The 20,020-nt window shown below is 41.0% G+C and overlaps 1 protein-coding gene across 7 annotated transcripts in view; it reads left to right on the top strand.

Moving 5' to 3' along the window:
• The window catches only part of LUC7L2 (LUC7 like 2, pre-mRNA splicing factor), a 66,275-nt gene that overhangs the window by 21,539 nt on the left and 24,716 nt on the right, over nucleotides 1-20,020 (top strand). The gene's annotated exons all lie outside the window — the stretch shown is intronic.

Here is a 20,020-nt window from a genome sequence, read left to right on the forward strand (position 1 = left end):
GGACACCATTGTATGACACTTTTGGAGTCTCACAACGTCCTTTACGTGGTCCTCAAAACTGCTTAAATTCTGAAAGGTTCACAACTCAAGTAATCCTCCTACTTCAGCCTTCCAAAGCACTAGGACTACAGGCAGGAGCCACTGTGCCTGGCCTTAACTGTTGATTTTATGATGCTTTTTCTTTGTCGTGTACCTAAAGATTGTATGACTAAAGGTTGCCCTTTAGTTTGTATTTTTAGTAGAGATGGGGTTTCACCATGTTGGTCGGGCTGGTCTTGAACTCTTGACCTCTTGATCTGTTCACCTCAGCCTCCCAAAGTGCTGGAATTACAGATGTGATTAGGTGTGCCTAAGATCTGTCACTTGCAGCAGAATATGATTTACCAGTATTTTAGGTTATTTAGAAAAAGAATACAGAAAAGCCAGGCATGGTTGTACATACTTATAGCCCCAGCTACTTTGGAGGCTGAGGTGGGAAGGTTGCCTGAACTCAGGATTTCAAAGGTAGCCGGGACAACATAGTAAGACTGTCACAAAGGAAAAAAGTATCCAGAAATGCATTTCCTGCCTTTTTTTTTTTTTTCTCTTCATTATAAAGAGGTTGGAACTTTATATCAAGCACTTAGAGATGGAGAGTGTGATTTCTAAATATTCTCTTCATAATTGACAAGTTAGTTTGGAATTTTTTGCAATTGAGTTTCATGAAAATGCACTTACAACATTTTACCTTTCATTATTCTAGTATAACTAATGCTTTTTTTTTTTTTTGAGACAGATACTCGCTCTGTTGGCCCAGGCGGAGTGCAGTGGCATGATCTCGGCTCACTGCAACCTCCGCCTCCAGGTTCAAGTGATTCTGCCTCAGCCTCCCGAGTAGCTGGGATTACAGGCATGCACCACTACACCCAGCTAATTTTTGCATTTTTAGTACAGACAGGGTTTCATCTTGTTGGCCAGGCTGGTTTTGAACTCCTGACCTCAGGTGATCTGCCTGCCTCGGCCTCCTAAAGTGCTGGGATGATAGGCCTGAGCCACTGTGCCTGGTCTGGCATAACTAATTCTTAAAATAATAAATTAATCAGGGCTGGGCGTGGTGGTTCATGCCTGTAATCCCAGCAGTTTGGGAGGCCGATCACTTGAGGTCAGGAGTTTGAGACCAGCCTGGCCAACCAACATGGTGAAACCCCATCTCTACTGAAAATACAAAAAATTAGCCGGGTGTGGTGGCCCGCACCTGTAATCCCAGCTACTCGGGAAGCTGAGGCAGGAGAAATACTTGAACCCTGGAGGTAAAGGTTGCAGTGAGCCGAGATCACACCACTGCACTCCAGTCTGGGTGACAGAGCAAGACTCTGTCTCAAAATAAATTAATAAATTAATCAGAGGAGGTAAAACAGAACAGAGGATCAAAATAATTATACGTTTAATGATTTTTATAAGAAATATGAATATTTTCTTTATCTCAGAAAGTTACTATACTTCAAAAGCTTGCGGCTGGGCTCAGTGGCTCATGCCTATAATCCCAGCACTTTGGGAGGCCGAGGCGGGATGGGGGATCATCCGAGGTCAGGAGTTCGAGACCAGCCTGGCCAACATGTTGAAACCCTGTCTCTGCTAAAAATACAAAAAAAGTAGCCGGGCATGGTGGCGGGTGCCTGTGATTCCAGCTGCTCGGGAGGCTGAGGCAGGAGAATCGCTCAAACCCCGGAGGTGGAGGTTGCAGTGAGCTGAGATTGTGCCACTGCACTCCAGCCTGAGCAAAAGAGCGAGACACCGTTTAAAAAAATAATAATAAAATAAGAAGCTTGGATTATTTTTCTATTCTTCTAGAATATTTTCATATTGTAGTCTCTCTCTTTCCCTCATTTTGGCCCACTTTCTCTCTGCTAAATTCACTGTAGGCAGTATGCCCTTTCAGATTTAGGCAAAACAAAAAAACCTAAACCAAGCTGTCATTTTTTTCCTCAACACATTTCTTCTGGTACGTATCTTCCCTGAGGAAAGATAAAGAAATTGACATGCTTTAAAAAATATTTCCATCTAGTTCCTAGTGATCTGGAAAAAAGATACATGACTAATAATTTATAGTAGACTTTAAATATAAAGCAAAGATGTTAACAGAAACTTGAAATTAAGATCTTAGGACATGGCAAATGTATACTCTCATAGTATGTGTGTTCAAAATTCAGAAATCAGCACCACTAATTTTATGATAGCCCTCATCATAGCGTAACTTTACTGTTGATAGACCCTCATATCTTCTAGTGTAAAGTCATCATTTTACAGTTCAGAAAAACTAAGGCTTAGAGAAATTGTGCTGTTAAATGTCTCAATAAAAAAAACCACAGTATTCTATACCATTTAGGAATCTTAAATCTAGAAATACTTAAAACAATTTTTTGTTAGTTTTTTAGGTAATTCAGTTATCCAGGACAGTGACTTTCACATGTTTCTGAAACATCCTTGGAGGCAGCTCATGCACTAAGGATTTAGGAGTAGGCTAGTTCGTTCTATTTCAACTCGAATTTTACATATTTTATTTTATTTTATTTTAATTTTATTTTTTATTTTATTTTATTTTATTTTATTTCATTGAGACAGGGTCACACTCTTGCCCAGGCTGGAGTGCAGTGGTGCCATCTCAGCTCACTGCAACCTCTGCCTCCTGGGATCAAGCAAGTCTCCCGCCTCAGCCTCCCGAGTAGCTGGGATTACAAATGTGCGCCACTAGGCTCGGCTAATTTTTTTTTTCTTTTTTTGAGACAGAGTCTTGCTCTGTTGCCCAGGCTGGAGTGCAATGGTTTGATCTCGGCTCACTGCAACCTCCCACTCCCGGGTTCAAGTGATTTTCCTACCCCAGCCTCCCAAGTAGCTGAGATTACAGACACACGCCACCATGCCTGCCTAATTTTGTATTTTTAGTAGAGACGGGGTTTTGCCTTGTTGGTCAGGCTGGTCTCGAACTGCTGACCTCAGGTGATCTGCCCGCCTCACCCTCTGAGAGTGCTGGGATTACAGGCATGAGCCACTGCGCCTGGCCTAATTTTTTTTTTTTTTTGAGTCGGATTCTTGCTCTGACACCAGGCTGGAGTGCAGTGGCACGGTCTCGGCTCACTGCAACCTCAGCCTCCCAGGTTCAAGCGATTCCCTTGCCTCAGCCTCCCGAGCAGCTGGGACTACAGGTGCGCCACCAGGCCTGGCTAATTTTTTGTATTTTTTTATTTTAGTAGAGATGGAGTTTCACCATGTTGGCCAGGGTGGTCTCAATCTCCTGACCTCGTGACCCGCCTACCTCGGCCTCCCAAAGTGCTGGGATTACAGGTGTGAGCCACTGCCCCCAGCTAGTTTTTGTATTTTTAATAGAGATTGGGTTTTACCATGTTGCCCAGGCTGGTCTCAAACTCTTGACCTCAAGTGATCTGCCTGCCTAAGCCTCCCAAAAAGAAACAATCTTGAAAAATACTTACAGATAGGGTTAGGGACTTTGATATTGTCGTAGTCAATATTATTGGGGACTTTGATATTGTCACAGTCTTTATTTATTTATTTATTTATTTTTTGAGACAGTCTCTCCCTGTCACCCAGGCTGGAGTGCAGTGGTGCTATCTTAGCTCACTGCAACCTCTCCCTCCTGAGTTCGAGTGATTTTCCTGCTAGTCTCCCAAGTAGCTAGAACAACAGCCACGCGCAGCCACAGCCGGCTTATTTTTGTGTTTTTTTGTAGAGACGAAGTTTCACTTCCACCATGTTGTCCTGGCTGGTCTCACACTCCTGGGCTCTAGGGATCCACCAGCCTAGGCCTCTCAAAGTGCTGGGATTACAGGAATTTGGCACCATGCCCAACCTACAGTAATTAAAGTAAAAATTTATCTGCTTATTTGAAGTGATTAGATGGGATTATTGGTTGTCAGATATTCTGACTGAATTTTATGTTGCCCCAGTAGGTTCTGGGTTTTATCCCAGGTGCACCTTTTATGATTTGAAACTCCTTTTTCTTATTGCTTCCCTGACTCTCTTTTAAAGCCTGATCTAAAAATCAGTTATGTGGGTACATACAAACCCAAACTTTAAAAACTGCTGAAGTATCTTTTTTTTTTTGGAGGAGTCTCCCTTTGTTGCCCAGGCTGGAGTGCACTGGTGTCACCTCAGCTCACTGCAACCTCTGCTTCCTAGGCATAAGCAATTCTCCTGCCTCACCCTTCCAAGTAGGTGGGATTACAGGCGCATGCCACCATGCCTGGCTAATTTTTGTATTTTTATTTTTATTTTATTTATTTATTTTTTTGAGACGGAGTTTTGCTCTTGTTGCCCAGGATGGAGTGCAGTGGCACGATCTCGGCTCACCGCAACCTCTGCCTCCCAGATTCAAGCAATTCTCCCACCTCAGCCTCCCAAGTAGCTGGGATTACAGGCATGCGCCACCACACCTGGCTAATTTTTTTTGTATTTTTAGTAGAGACGGGGTTTCTCCAGTTGGTCAGGCTGGTCTTGAACTCCTGACCTCAGGTGATCGCCCATCTCGGCCTCCCAAAGTGCTGGGATTACAGGCGTGAGCCGCCGCGCCCGGCATTTTTGTATTTTTAGTAGAGATGGGATGTCACCATGTTGGTTGGCCAGGCTGGTCTCAAACTCCTGACCTCAGATCCACCCACCTCGGCCTCCCAAAGTGCCGGGATTACAGGCATGATCCACCACGCCTGGCCCTGAAGTATCTTTGATAGTACATATGTAAAAGCCATGAAAATATGGAAATCCAGAATAAGTGCTGAGAAGTAGACCTGCACAAAATTTTCTCAACCAGCCACTAGAATGTAAGTTCATAAAGGCGGGGACATTGTATTGTTTACTGCTGTATCTGAAGCAGTCTAGAACAGGGTCCATTTATTGTATCAAATGAATAATCAGTCCACCCAAAAGTAGAATGCTACATAAATTATTTCAAAAACTAACTTTGAATTTCAAAAATTAACACTCATTAATGGCAAAAGGGTTACCACTTAATAGATACGGAGCTGGAGAGTATCTTGGCTTTATTGGATTTATTTATTTATTTATTTTTTGAGATGGAGTTTTGCTCTTGTTGCCCAAGCTGGAGTGTAATGGCGCGATCTCGGCTCACTTCAACCTCTGCCTCCCGGGCTCAAGCAATTCTCCTGCCTCAGCCTCCCTAGTAGCTGGGATTAGAGGTGCTGCACGCCACCATGCCTGGCTAATTGCTTGTATTTTTGGTAGAAACGGGGTTTCACCATGTTAGCCAGGCTGGTCTTGAACTCCTCACCTCAGGTGATCCGCCCACCTCGGCCTTCCAAAGTGCTGGGATTACAGATGAAAGCCACTGCGCCCGGCCTTGATGTCTTTTTTTTTTTCTTTTTTCTTTTTTTTTGTGACGGAGTATTGCTCTTTCGCCTAGGCTGGAGTGCAGTGGTGTGATCTCGGCTCACTGCAACCTCCGCCTCTTGGGTTCAGGTGATTCTCCTGCCTCAGCCTCCCGAGTAGCTGGGACTACAGGTGCCCGCTACCATGCCTGGCTAATTATTATTATTATTATTTTTTGTATTTTTAGTAGAGACAGGATTTTACCATGTTGGCCAGGCTGGTTTCGAACTCCTGATCTCAAGTGACCCACCCACCTTGGCGCCTCCCAAAGTGCTGGGATTACAGGCGTGAGCCACCTTGCCTGGCCCTGGTCTGGATTTCTTATCAAAATATGACACCAGTGGTTACCTGTGCAAGTATGAAAAATCAGTCTGTAAATTGTTTAACTCTTTTCCCATAAATGGTTTATTTTGGGCTGCCTTGGTATTATTTAAGGGTTTAAGTATTATTTAACTAAGATTAAAATTTGAAGAGCTCTGGATGTGGAGATCTGATGTTTTTGGTATTAACCCTGATTATTGGCTTGATATTTAGTCAAATGTATATATATTTCATATATACTCCAGGCTGGAGTGCAGTGGCGTGATCGTGGCTCACTGCAACCTCTGCCTCTCGGGTTCAACCGATTCTCCTGCCTCAGCCTCCCGAGTAGCTGGCATTACAGGCTTGCACAACCATGCCCAGCTAATTTCCAAATTTAGGTTTGAAGTATGTTCTTATTTTAAGCAGATTTGCTGTATTTTATTTCTCTCAGTCTATTACAAAAATATATATTCTCAACTATTTCTAGAGACTGCCTAAATAAAAAATGCATTTGGTGCCCAGGAAGTTAACAGTGCTTTAAAAGATTGCCAGTGAATAATTAAAATTTTACTATTAAACCTTAAAAACCAAGGCTTTAATCGTTTAAAGCATTTTTGGCAAATAGGAACAAGAATACTCAAAAATAGTAAACGGGGTACTCACGCCCTTTGGAAATAATCCTTTTCTGTCATTTTGAATAATAATTTTTTTTAAGAGTTGGGGGTCTCACTATGTTGTCCAGGCTGGAGTGCAGTGGCTATTTGTAGGAGCAATCATGGTGCAATACAGCCTTGAACTCCTGGGCTCAGTTGATCCGTCCAACTCAGCCTCCTAAGTAGCTGGGACTACTGCAGATGCACACCACCATATCTGGCTCTATTTTGAATAATCTTAGATCATTCATTTTATATACTATTTAAAATAACACAATTCAGGCTTATGGAGGTAGGTAATTTTTTTCCCCATGGTGACCCATAAACCATGTATAGTAATATCTTATTCTGGTTTAGTGTTTGTTTCTAGTTGAGGGTTGTCAGCACTTTTGTGTATTACTTGTATTAATAAGTACAGATATACGTTCATACGGGTATGGCGGACTGTAGTGTTGATGTTTATTTAATGAATTTTCATGCACCCATCAGCTAGCTTCAGGAAATATTTTACACACAGCCTACTGTATTTTATTTATAATCACGTATATTCCCCCTGCAGCTTTTTTTTGAAGGACATCTTCAAAAGTCTTGAATCTGTCAGTTAGGATTACTTTTTTTTTTTTTTTTTTTTTTTAAAGAAACAGGTTCTCACTCTGGCACCCAGGCTGGAGTGCAGTGGTATAATCGTAGCCAGTGCAGTCTTGAACTCCAGGGCTCAAGTGATCCTCCTGCCTCAGCCTCCCAAGTAGCAAGGACTGCAGGCTCATGCCACCATTCCCAGCTAATTTTAAAATTTCTGTAGAGAGAGACTCTCGCCATGCTGTCCAGGCTCTTCTCAAACTCCTGGCCTCGAGGGATCCTCACGCCTGGGCCTCTCAAACATGCTGGGATATGGAGGTGAACAACTGTACCCAGCTGTAAGATGACTCTTGAAATTAAAGAAAGTAGTAAAAACCAGTTATTCCCAAACAAAGTAGGAGGTCTGGAAGTCATTGAAGCAGATTGTTTTTCATAGTCTAGTACTGGTTAATATATTTCAGTGTCATATTGATTTCTTTGTACAATGAGTCTCAGTAAATGCTTATTACCTAAGGATCAGGAATTATTCTCTTAGTATTTCCTGGACCCTCCAGATGTTTTTTAGAGATAAGTAGTTTTATCAACTGTATTTTAACACTTCTAAGGAAACAAGTGTGTTCTCTGCAACTATTTGTTGAAAAAGGGAATATGGAGTTATAAATGCATCATTTGGAGGATGTAATTCATTGAACACAATAGTAAGAAATGAAAACTTGAAAACAATAATTTTTTTTTTTTGAGACCAGAGTCTTGATGTGTCTCCCAGGCTGGAGTGCAATGGCACAATCTTGGCTCACTGCAGCCTCCACCTCCCAAGTTCCAGTGATTCTCATGCCTCAGCCTTCCGAGTAGCTGGGATTACAGGCACCCACCACCACGCCTGGCTAATTTTTGTATTTTTAGTAGAGATGGGGTTTCACCATGTTGGCTAAGCTGGTCTTAACTCCTGGCCTCAAGTAATCCACCTGCCTTGACCTCTCAAAGTGCTGGGATTACAGGCCTGAGCCACTGTGCCCAGCCTAAAAATATTCTTTATACAGGCGATTAACCACAAACATCAAGCACATTTACTAAGAATTACAAAATCTCTGTCACTGGAAATATTTTTCTCTGTCACTGGAAATATTTTTTTTTTTTTTTTTTTTTTTTTTTGAGATGGAGTCTCACTCTGTCGTCCAGGCTGGAGTGCAGTGGTGTCATCTTGGCTTACTGCAAGCTCCGCCTCCCGGGTTCACACCATTCTCCTGGCTCAGCCTCCCTAGTAGCTGGGACTACAGGTGCCTGCCACCACACCTGGCTAATTTTTTTTTTTCGTACTTTTAGTAGAGACGGGGTTTCACCATGTTAGCCAGGATGGTCTCGATCTCCTGACCTCATGATCTGCCCACCTCGGCCTCCCAAAGTGCTGGGATTACAGGCATGAGCCACCACGCCCGGCCACTGGAAATATTTTTTAACATGTGATGAGTTCAACCTTTAGGCAAGACCTAAATGCTTTCTAGCTGATTCTTACTCATTAAGGGAACTTCTAAAAGCTCATTAGTGTTTTACTTTAACCTATATAGGATTAAAGGATTAGAGCTTTTTTTTGAGACAGAGTTTTGCTCTTGTTCCCCAGGCTGGAGTGCAATGGCTTGATTTTAGCTCACTGCAGCCTCCTCCTTCTGGGTTCAAGCGATTCTCCTGCCTCATCCTTTCAAGTAGCTGGATTACAGGCACGTGCCACCATGCCCGGCTAATTTTTTGTATTTGTAGTAGAGACAGGGTTTCACCATGTTGGCCAGGCTGGTTTTGAACTCCTGGCCTCAGGTGATCTACCTGCCTCAGCCTCCCAAAGTGCTGGGATTACAGGCGTGAGCAACCGTGCCCGGCCAGAGCATTTTGAGAATACATGGTCTCATAAACTTTTTTGGCTTGCAGCATCAAAAATAAAGATATGTGTTGATTTTACTCAGATAATATGACTTGTAAAGCTGGAGTGCAGTGGCGCGATCTCGGCTCACTGCAAGCTCCGCCTCCCAGGTTCACGCCATTCTCCTGCCTCAGCCTCCCGAGTAGCTGGGACTGCAGGCGCCTGCCACCACGCCTGGCTATTTTTTCGTATTTTCAGTAGAGACACGATTTTACCATGTTGGCCAGGCTGGTCTTGAACTCCTGCTCACCTTGGCCTTCCAAAGTGCTGGGATTACAGGTGTGAGCCACTGCGCCTGGCTGAAAATTTTTATTTTATTTATTTATTTTTTATACGAGAGCTCTTGTTTCCTGATGGAAACAAAAGAAACAAATGGAGAAAATTTTCGATGAAGTGACATTTGAGATCGAATGTGGAGAAGAAGGTAGTCATTTCTGAGTGGGAATCAACTTGCCGTTTTGTTCCTACGCAAAACTTGTGGTGGTTCTGTATTGTTTATACCTGTACTGAAAAATCTAAAATACTTACCCAGGCTACTTCTCCCCTGAATGAATAAATCGTATAAGTTGTTTTTTCTTTTCCTTTTTTTTTTTTTGGAGACAGAATCTTGCTGTGTCATGCAGGACTGAAGTGCAGTAGTGTCATTATAGCTCACTGAAGCCTGAAACTCCTGGCCTCAAGTGATCCTCCTGCTATGGCCTCACAAAGTGTTGGGATTGTAGGCGTGAGCCACCATGTCTGGCCTGGTTCTCTCGTTTGACCAAACTGATTTACTTATTGTCGTCTCACTCCTTTCTTTCCCTTGCATGCTTCTCATTTTTGTTTACACTCTTTTCCTCTGCCTGCAATATTCTTTCTCCTCTCTACAAATTTAAATCCTATCTGGCTTACTATATGTGATTGCCTTACCCTGTAATAATTTAGCCTCTGAACCCCGGTATAGCACCTGCTTTCTGTACTATTGAAAAAAAATTTATCTCATTTGTGTATATATTCTCATTCTCTCTCTCTTTCCAGTTAGATAGTACACCATAGTCTTTGTGTGATAAGACCTCTTGTTTTAACTTTTTCTAGTTTTCTTTGCATATCTAGGGTCAGAAATGGTTATAAAAATATTTCCTATGTTCTTAAAAAAATTACAAAAAGGTAGAAAAATATGATTTATCTTTACTTTGGGAAAAATAGATTTGGAGGTGGAACATATACAAGTGGGAAGAGGCAGTTAAGAAATTGGGAAGTGGTAAAAAAGCAGCAGCGTTACGTATGCACAATGTGCCCCATTTCTCTTCACCCTATACTCATGTCTAAGGTATACTTGTTAACATGGGGGTCAGACTCCGTGTTCTTGTATAATTCGTTAGAGCGTCTTCTGGAAAAATGCTTGAGCTGTAACTATGGGGAGGAATATGTAGAACTTTCATCCTGGAAAACTTGGATAAAGAAAGCCTGTAGTGAATGTAGTCATATATCTGTATCATACTAGATGCTGCTACTTAGATTTCCTGTTATTACATCAAAATCATCTTGTCCAGAACAAGACATTTTCCCTCATAGATCAGTTTTCCCATTTGATTTAGTCAGTTCTCTTGGTGGCATCATTGTTTTCTCATGTTTGAAATACTTGAAACCCTGAGGAGACTCCTGACTTTTTTCTTTCCACACTTAATTTCCATTTAGCTAATACCTGTAGGTTGAAAGTTATTGTGTTATTGAAAGAATATTGAGCTATATTAAAGACCTGTTGAGATTTTTACTCTGCTGCCATTAGCTTATGATCTTAGGCAAATATTGATCTGTCTGAGTCTTGATTTCCATATTTGTAAGAAGGTGTGATGGGATTCATTATTCCAGAGACACTTCACATTTTTTAAATGATTTTTTTTTTTTTTAAATTCTCTGGCACTCTGGTTTACCTCTGTCACCTCCTTTCTTTTTTCTCTTCTAATTTGACCCCAGTGGCTTTATTCCTAGGTTCTTGTAATATCTTTTCTTGCCCTTTGTCTCTTTCTTCTGGTCAATCCATCTAGTGTTAATGGTTCTGAAACATGGATTTTATTGTGTCATATTTCTGCCTGAGTAGTCAAGCATTCTTCTTTGCCTACAGAATAAATTCTGCATTTTTTTGACTCATTTTCAGACTCTTTCACAATCTAGTCAGAGGCTGTAAACTAGTGGCCTGTGGGCCAGTATAATCCTACATCCCCTTTTCCCCCCATCATTTTCCTTTATCTTCTAGTAGAAATCTTCTCGTTCCAGTTAAGTTGTTCCTCTTTATTTTCCCGATAGGAAATACTGTATTCTCCTCTTGAAGCATGTGCTCTGGCTCTTTCCCTCTATTATTTGTCTTCTGTGTAAATTATCTTCACTTGTCATAGAAACCTCCTCATACATACTGATATTTAATAAAGATAGCCCTCTCTTGTGAATTTGCTTGAAAATGGAAGCATTAGAAGTAGGTAAAGTTAGGAGCCAAGGAAATAAGTTATTCATTGAACAAATATTGAGCTGTAATATAATATTATATCATATTATGTAACAAAATATTGAGTACCTATTATGTGGTGGACCGTGTTATCTGATTGGGGCTGTTACAATGATCAAGAAAGACTATGTTCCTCCCTCATTGAGCTTATATCCCATTGCAATCAATATGCAAAAATAGGTAGGTTGACAGCCTGCCTTCAGAGTGCTTTTATAAACATCTTACTTGATCTGAACAGCAATCCTGAAGTACTTGAGAAAACAGAAGTTCAGCTGGCGCAGGCAGGATCACTTGAGGCCAGGAGTTACCAGCCTGGACAACATAGCAAGATCCCATCTCAAAAAAAAATTAACTTGGTGTGGCATGCGCATGTACTTCTAGCTAGTGAGGAGACTAAAGTGGGAAGATCACTTAAGCCTAGGAATTCAAGGCCGCAGTGAGCTATGATTGTGCCACTGCACTCCAGGTTGGAAGGTCAGAGAGTTTAAGTGAATTTCTCAGGATCAAATGGATAATACGAGGTAAAGAGAGGTGTTTTGATGTGGTCCAGTGCCCAGTCTCTCTCTCTCTTTTTTTTTTTGGAGACCAGGGTCTCAATCTGTCCCCCAGGCTGGAGTGCAGTGGCGCCATCTCCACTCACCACAACCTCTGCCTCCTGGGTTCAAGTGATTTTCCTGCCTCAGCCTCTTGAGTAGCTAATTTTTGTATTTTTAGTAGAGATGGGGTTTCGCCATATTGGCCAGGCTGGTCTCAAACTTCTGACCTCAAGTGATCCAGCTGCCTCGGCCTCCCAAAGTGCTGGGATTACAGACATGAGCCACTGCGTCTGGCCTAGTCTGTCTTATTACTTAGACAATGTAGTTTTTTTTTTTTTTTGAGACAGAGTCTCGCTTTGTCGCCCAGGCTGAAGTGCAGTGGCACGATCTCAGCTCACTGCAAGCTCCACCTCCCAGGTTCACGCCATTCTCCTGCCTCAGCCTCCCAAGTAGCTGGGACTATAGGCGCCCACCACCACGCCCGGCTAATTTTTCTGTATTTTTAGTAGAGACGGGATTTCACCGTGTTAGCCAGGATGGTCTCGATCTCCTGACCTCGTGATTCGCCCGTCTCGGCCTCCCAAAGTGCTGGGATTACAGGCGTGAGCCACCATGCCGGGCCTAGACAATGTAGTTTTTAAGTACAGGAGAATAAAGCATAAAACATGAATATTTCCAATTACACATCACCCTCCTTCTCAGATCTAAACCTTGTCAACAATTTAGTGTACATCTTTCACTCTCCTTGTGTAAATGCTTGTGCACATAAGCTTGTGTGTTTTAACAGATGCCATTATATTGTTTGAATTTTTTTCACTTGTCTTGGAGAGGTTTCCATATCAGTTGTCTGCATTTTTAAAAATGCCTGAATAATATCGTGTAGTGTGGCTGTTCTCTTATATGCAGTGAGTATTAATATATTCATAGTCTTTGTTTCTGTTTTTGGTGTACACTGTGGCAGTCAAATCCTTGTATGTACATCTTTGTAGACATTTGCAGCTGTTGCTTTAGTTTAAGGCCTTGATTTCCATTGTGAATATAAATTCCATAATAGTAGAAATTATATTCTCATGCTGTTCCGTAATTTTGTTCAGGATCTGGTTCTTAGAACTGAACAAATGTTCAAACACATAACAAAGCAGTTATATTTACAATTACTTGGTGCTATTACTATGCCAAATTCTATCGTTTATATATTCATTAACATACTACTACTATTAATTTACACTTAGCAGTACACTCAAAATGTATAAATCAACCTTTTGATTTGCTCTACTGTAATATGTCTATTCGTTGATTTTAATGTATAGTTTTCACATGCCTCTCAATTTTTTTTCTCTAAAATTAAATTGGCTTCTTTTTTTTTGGTGGGGGGGACAGGGTCTCAGTCTGTCACCCAGGCTAGAGGGCAGTGACATGATCTTGGCTCACTGCAACCTCTGCCTCCCAGGTTCAAGTGATTCTTCTGCCTCAGCCTCCTGAGTAGTTGGGATTCCAGGCATGTCACCATGCCCAGCTAATTTTTATATTTTTGGTAGAGACGGGGTTTCACCATGTTTGCCAGGCTGGTCTTGAACTCCTGGCCTCTAGTGATCTGCTTGCCTCAGGCTCCCATAATGCTGGGACTACAGGTGTGAGCCACCACGCCCGGCCTGGCTTCATTGATTTTTCCAATTGTAATAATAATACATGCTCATTGCTTATAATTCAACCAGTACTAGAAAGTTCAAACAACCCTCATAGTAATATAGATTTGTAAATTCCAAAATCCGTATTTTATTATGTCTTTCTTTGCCACCTTCTCTTTTCTCCACTTGGTATATCAAGAACATCATTTTTAAAGGCTAAATAGACACTGTATGGCTATTCCATAGCTGAATCAACCAACCCTCTGTTGAGAGGCTCTTAAAATGTTTCTTGTTGTATAAAAAACAACATTGTTAAACTTTATTCTCCATTTATCTTTTTATAATTATTTCACTCTTAATTCCTTAGAAATAGAATTCCTTAGTCAAATTATCAGGTTTATTCAGTAGTCATGGTTTGTGCAAAACCTGGTCTTCTGGGAGGGATAAGTAAGAAAAATGGACCATTTTTCTAATGAAGCTTAAGAGTTTATTTGGGGAAGTAACATTCACTTTTGGAATTTCAAAAGAAAAGTTAAAAATTCTTGACGATTTAACTTTGTTACCTTTGTTAGTAAAACAATATAAAATGCTGTGGAGCTATAGGTTACCAGGATCAGGTATAGTTATTTGGTCAACATTTCATGCAGTAATGGATTCAGAATGGAGAAGACAAAATGCAGAACTGAACTTAATTACAAATAAGCATTTTTTAAAAAATCTACAATCTAAGCATTTAGATGTAAAAATATTAAAAACCAAGAATAAGCTTGTGGAAGGAATTTAATTATGAAGTAAACTACTTGTCTTTTTTTGAGATGGAGTTTCGCTCTTGTTGCCCAGGCTGGAGTGCAATGGTGTGATCTTGGCTCACCGCAACCTCTGCCCCCAAGGTTCAAGCTATTCTGTCTCAGCCTCCCGAGTAGTTGGGATTACAGGCATGCACCACCACGCCCGGCTAATTTTGTATTTTTTTAGTAGAGACGAGGTTTCTCCATGTTGGTCAGGCCGTTCTCAAACTCCCAACCTCAGGTGATCTGCCCGCCTCGGCCTCCCAAAGTGCTGGAATTATAGGCGTGAGCAACTGCACCCAGCAACTACTTGTTAAATTAAAAAAAATTTTTTTAAGACCAGGTGTGGTGGCTCACGCCTGTAATCCCAGCACTTTGGGAGGCCGAGGCGGTTGAATTACCTGAGGTGAAGAGTTTTAGACCAGCCAGGCCAACATGATGAAACCCCAACTCTACTAAAATACAAAAATTAGCCAGGTGTGGTGGTGCACACCTGTAATCCCAGCTACTAGGGAGGCTGAGGCAGGAGAATTGCTTGAACCTGGGAGGCAGAGGTTGCAGTGAGCTGAGATTGCACCACTGCACTCCAGCCTGGGCAACAGAGCGAGACTCTGTCTCCAAAAAATTAGCCAGGTATGGTGATGTGTGCCTGTTGGTCCCAGCTACTCAGGTGTCAGGTGGCTTAAGCGGGAGGATTGCTTGACCCTGGGAGGTAGGGTTGCAGTGAGCTGAGATCATGCCATTGTACTCCAGACTGGGGGACAGAGTGAGGCCCTGTCTCTAAAAAAGTAAAAATAAATAAATAAATAATCATATATTTTGTGACAGAGTCTTACTGTGTTTCCCGGGCTGGAGTGCACGATCTCAGCTCACTGCAAACCTCTGCCTCCTGGGTTCAAGTGATTGTTGTACCTCATCCTCCTGAGTAGCTGGGATTACAGGTGCCTGCCACCCTGTCCAGCTATTTTTTGTGTTTTTAGTAGAGACGGGGTTTCACCATGTTGCCCAGGCTGGTCTCAAACTTCTGACCTCAAGTATCTGCCTGCCTTGGCCTCCCAAGGTGCTGGGATTTCAGGAGTGAGCCACCACACCTGACCATGTTTTAAATTTTAAGTACTTCTCATGTGCATAGCACAGTGCCAGAGTAGATGCTTAGTAGTCATCATGGTATGGACAGAGGAACATAGATGACTAGTATTCTGAAAATCTGCCTTGGCTATACCTACTGTCCGACTATGTCCCTGAAGAGATAACCACTGAGGATATTCCACATACAAAAAAGCTTTCTTTATTATAATTAGGCCCTTGGTCCTAGGGCTTTGACACCAAAATCTACTATGATGAGTCAGGCTAGGCTATAAACTTGCAAGGACTTAGAGCCCAGAAAGTGACAAGCCCAACTAGCCTGCCTCTTGGAGGAAAAAAGAAGAATAGCTGAAAACACTTAAGAAGGTAAGGAGTCCAAGCAAAAGAGATAATCCAAGGAGAGGCTAAGAAGAACCTCCCCTCCAGAAGCTCAGATCAGTTTTGTCCTGGAATTCATCTTGACCACTCTGGCTTGTTAATAAGCCGTCCTGTGCCAAATGTTCTTCTTTGCCCTCTTTCCTAGTTTGATTTATTCAACATAGGCACATCGTAGATAAAACAGAAGAATCCTTCCCTATGGAGCTCACATTTTAGTGAGTTAATCTTACCCCTCTCATGCATCTTCCCCATGGCATGCCTTCCCCAAAAGGCTACTGTCACCAAAAAGTCCACCTCTACTATAGTGGTAAAATTGTATCTTTCTTGTGTTCATTTTGTTCTTAGTCTACATAGTTGCTTTTCTTCCTTTGGTTGGTTGTGTGATGTAACTTTAAAGAAGTGGAGGCAGGGAGCCTAGAATTATTGCAATAGAGACAGAGATGTTTAGGTTAAAAACAATGAGGCAAAATTTATGTGTTACTTTTAAGTTTTTGTTGAATACGGATTGGAAATGTAGTTGATCAGGGAACTGATGAAAGTAAGATAAAGGAGATACGGAAGAAAGGAAGTAGACAGCTGCTTTGAATCTCTGTGGTGAGCTTTTTTAGATGTTGTGGGGAATGACTTACTGAAAAATATTGAAAGGTAAGTTAGTACTGAAATAACCGGAACTAGCATGGTAAAGTGGAAGCAATATTAGACTAGGAAGCAGTCTAACCAGATTTTCTGATAAGCACCCTGAGCAAGTCATTCTTTCTGTGCAAAGAATGGGACTAAAACTAGATCAGTGAGTGGTTCTCAACATTGCACATTAAAAGTACCTGGGGGGCTTTTACAATTCAGTCAGTCTTTGGGAGGTAGGAATTGGGACTGTTTTTTAAAAGCTTCCATCAATATTATGTAAAAGTTCCCCAGGTCTAGGTTGAGAACCACAGTGGATCAAAAAGTCTTTCCAACTGTGACATCTTGCATTTTATGAAATAAAATAGAATGTAGCATCATGTGAACAGCTATAGCTTGTGGAAATAAAATATTAAGGAAGTTGTTGGCATGATTGATGTTTAGAAATTGTTAATTTCAGAAACCTACTGCCTGGCATATCAAAGACAATGACAGCATCCTTCTGCCATTAGCTTCTTTCATTCCTGTTATATTTTCTGGAATTCTTTCTTAGGAATATTTAAGTTTTTCTGCATTTTCTTAATAATTGTTTAATGAGCACCTTTTAAATTTGAATTTCTACCATCATAGAAAGCTTTACTTTTTGTTTATTGTCACTGAAAAACTCCTTAGCTTGTTAAACCAGACTAATGAATCGGGGGGTAAGGATTGGAGCCTGGAAAAATCTCAGCATGCTCAGTAACAGTACAGTACTTTAATACCATTAAGCATGATGAGGACTTTTATAACAGTGATGAGTCCTCATTATTTCCCAAAGGATAACTTTGGGGGCAGAATTTATATGTTCCCATTCATTCCATTATATAATTAAGAACTGAAGGTAATATAGTTTTACAGAAAAACATTTTCTGTTTGTTTTTACTTTTGAGACAGGGTCTAGCTCTGTCACCCAGGCTGGAATGCAGTGGCATGATCACAGCTTACTGCAGCTTTGACCTCCAGAGCTCAAGTGATCCCCCTGCCTCTGTCTCCTGAGGAGCTGGGACCACAAGCATGGGCCACCATGCCTGGATAATTTTTTTCTTTTTTACTTTTTGTAGAGACGGGGTTTTCTTATGTTACCCAGGCCGGTCTGGAACTCCTGGGCTTAAGTGATCCTCCCACCTTGGCCCCCCGAAGTGCTGGGATTATAGGCATTAGCAACTGTGGCCAGAAACATTGTGTGTTTTTTACTTTTTTTAATAGTCACAACATCTAAGAGTCCAAAGGAAGAAAAAAGCTACCTGATGGTTGAATTATTTCCTTAATATCCTAATAAAATGGTTGTCAAAACAGTGTTTGAACATCTCATTTATCTGGGAACTCCTTAACTCTGAGGATGTTTGTTCTACCTTCAGAAAGCTTTGATTATTGAAAATATTTTCTTGGCCAGGTGCAGTTGCTCATACCTGTAATCCAGCATTGGGAGGCTGAAGTGGGAGGATCACTCAAGCTCAGGAGTTTGAGACCAGCCTGGGCAAGATAGCACCCTTTGTCTCTACTTAAAAAAAAAAAAATTAGCCTGATATGGTGGCGGGGGACGGTGGTCCCAGCTACTTGTCGGGGAGGGGTGCTTAGGTGGGAGGATCGCTTGAGCTGGGAGGTGGAGGCTGCAGTGAGCCATGATTATGCCACTACACTCCAGCCTAGGTGACAAAGTGAGACCTTGTCTCAAAAAAAGAAGAAAAAGTATTCAGAGAGTTGAAGTCTGACTCATTGGAGTCCCTTCGGGCCATAATAAAACAAATCTATTTCTGCTGCTTTATGAAAAACTCCTCAGTTGATTGAAGTTGGTTCACATCTTTTGTCTTCTCTATTTATTTCTGTTCCCTGGCTTTTTTGTGCAGCTGGTTTTGAGATACTTTGTCTAATTTTCTCATATTCGTTTTGAAATGTGTTAGTACATAGAATGTGTGTTTTGGAGAGCAGTGGTTTGCTTTTAAAACCAGCCTTCAGTAGAGAGTTCCTACTTTGTTTATACTGTGTCCTCTTTGAGTTAGTTTTAGACAATATAGATTTTTCTCAGTTGTGCCATGCTGTAACTGTTACTCTTGACTACTTACATTTTTAAAATGTCTGATTCTCTGCTCATACCTACTTATTTGTAAATTTATTGTCTTGGATATGTAACTATAGGACTTCATATTTATTTCTTTTAAATTTTATCTGGTCTATTAATACTTTTGAATCTTGATCTCGTGCATTAGCTATCCTTTTTAGTTGGGATATTTTATAAAATTAATTATCATACGTTTGTTTTATACATATTTAGGTTGTTGACAAGTTAAATAGGCATACTCATTTTTAGATACTGTATACAAAGCTAAGGCTCAGACCTGTGTGCCATACTCTATTCCCGTTCCCTGTTACCATAAACTTCCCTGTGATTAATAGTGGCATATAAATAAATAAATATTTTAAAGATCTGCCTTCTAAATCTTCTGTACAATCTGGAACATTACTTTTTGCCTTTTCCTAAGATTCATTTGCTTCTCCCTCTTTAGATCCAGTTTAATTATATCCTCTTCAGAAAGGTCTTCTCTGACCAACTCATCCCAAGTAGCCCCCCATAATAATGGGGAACATTGCTATTTTATTACATCATCTGACTTTGTTCATAGACATGATTCTTGTTATTTGTTTCCCCTCAAATAGAATGTAAGCTCCATGAAGTCAGACTGTCTGTGTCACTTAAGTCTATATCCCTAGCACCTAAAATAGTGCTTACCACAAGTGGGAACTTAATAGTCAAAGGAGGGAGAATGACTTGTACTCCCTTTTTACCAACCCTCCAGAGATTTTGAGGTATTCCAAGGGTGGTCACACCTCCAGTTAGAAAATCTCCGCCTTGCTTTCATCACCGATTAATCATACCTGTAATGATCCTTGCATCTTGCCAATTTTTTCTCATATTTTCCCCCAAAAAAGTTTCATGAAAGATCTTAACAGTTGCCTAGATACGTATAAAAATGGATAGATTTTTAGATATTTTGTCTCAGATATGAGGGAAGCCTCTGGTTTGGTAAATAACACCTAATTGGAATTTCCAAGTAGAAGGACCCTAGATTCAGTAAGAGTATTTATTTCCCTGATACATGCTTATTATAAGTGGGATTAAATGCTTGTTCTCTGTGCACTTATGTTGGGTCTTACTAGTAAATCACCTCTTTACTAGTTTATATGGAGTCTTGTTCCCAGACAAGACTATATCAAAGTCAACAGTCTGTTTTGTTGTGGGTTTTAAAAATTTTTTTATTTTTTAAAATTGAGACAGGTGTTAGTGTGTTGCCCAGGCTAGGCTGGTCTCAAATTCCTGGGCTCAAGTGATCCTCCTGCCTTGGCCTTCCAAAGTGCTGGGATTACAGGCATGAGCCACCATGCCTGGCCACCAGTCTGGTTTTTGAGGACTCCATCTTTATTTGAAAAATAGGATGGTCTTCAAAGCACATTGACATCTCAACAATTTGATTTATATATTCTTTTAGTTTGGTTTAAAATTAACTTGATCTTTTTTGTGTTGTGGAGCTAAATGAACTATGTTGTGATATAGAAGCTAGCTTTTTTCAGATTCTGAAAAGCTTTTCCATATCCATTTATTCTTAAATACAAGTGATCCCTGTTCCCATCTGTTGGTAGACA

Source organism: Pan paniscus, chromosome 6, assembly GCF_029289425.2.
Source record: "Pan paniscus chromosome 6, NHGRI_mPanPan1-v2.0_pri, whole genome shotgun sequence".
In the NCBI taxonomy this organism is placed as follows: Eukaryota; Metazoa; Chordata; class Mammalia; order Primates; family Hominidae; genus Pan; species Pan paniscus.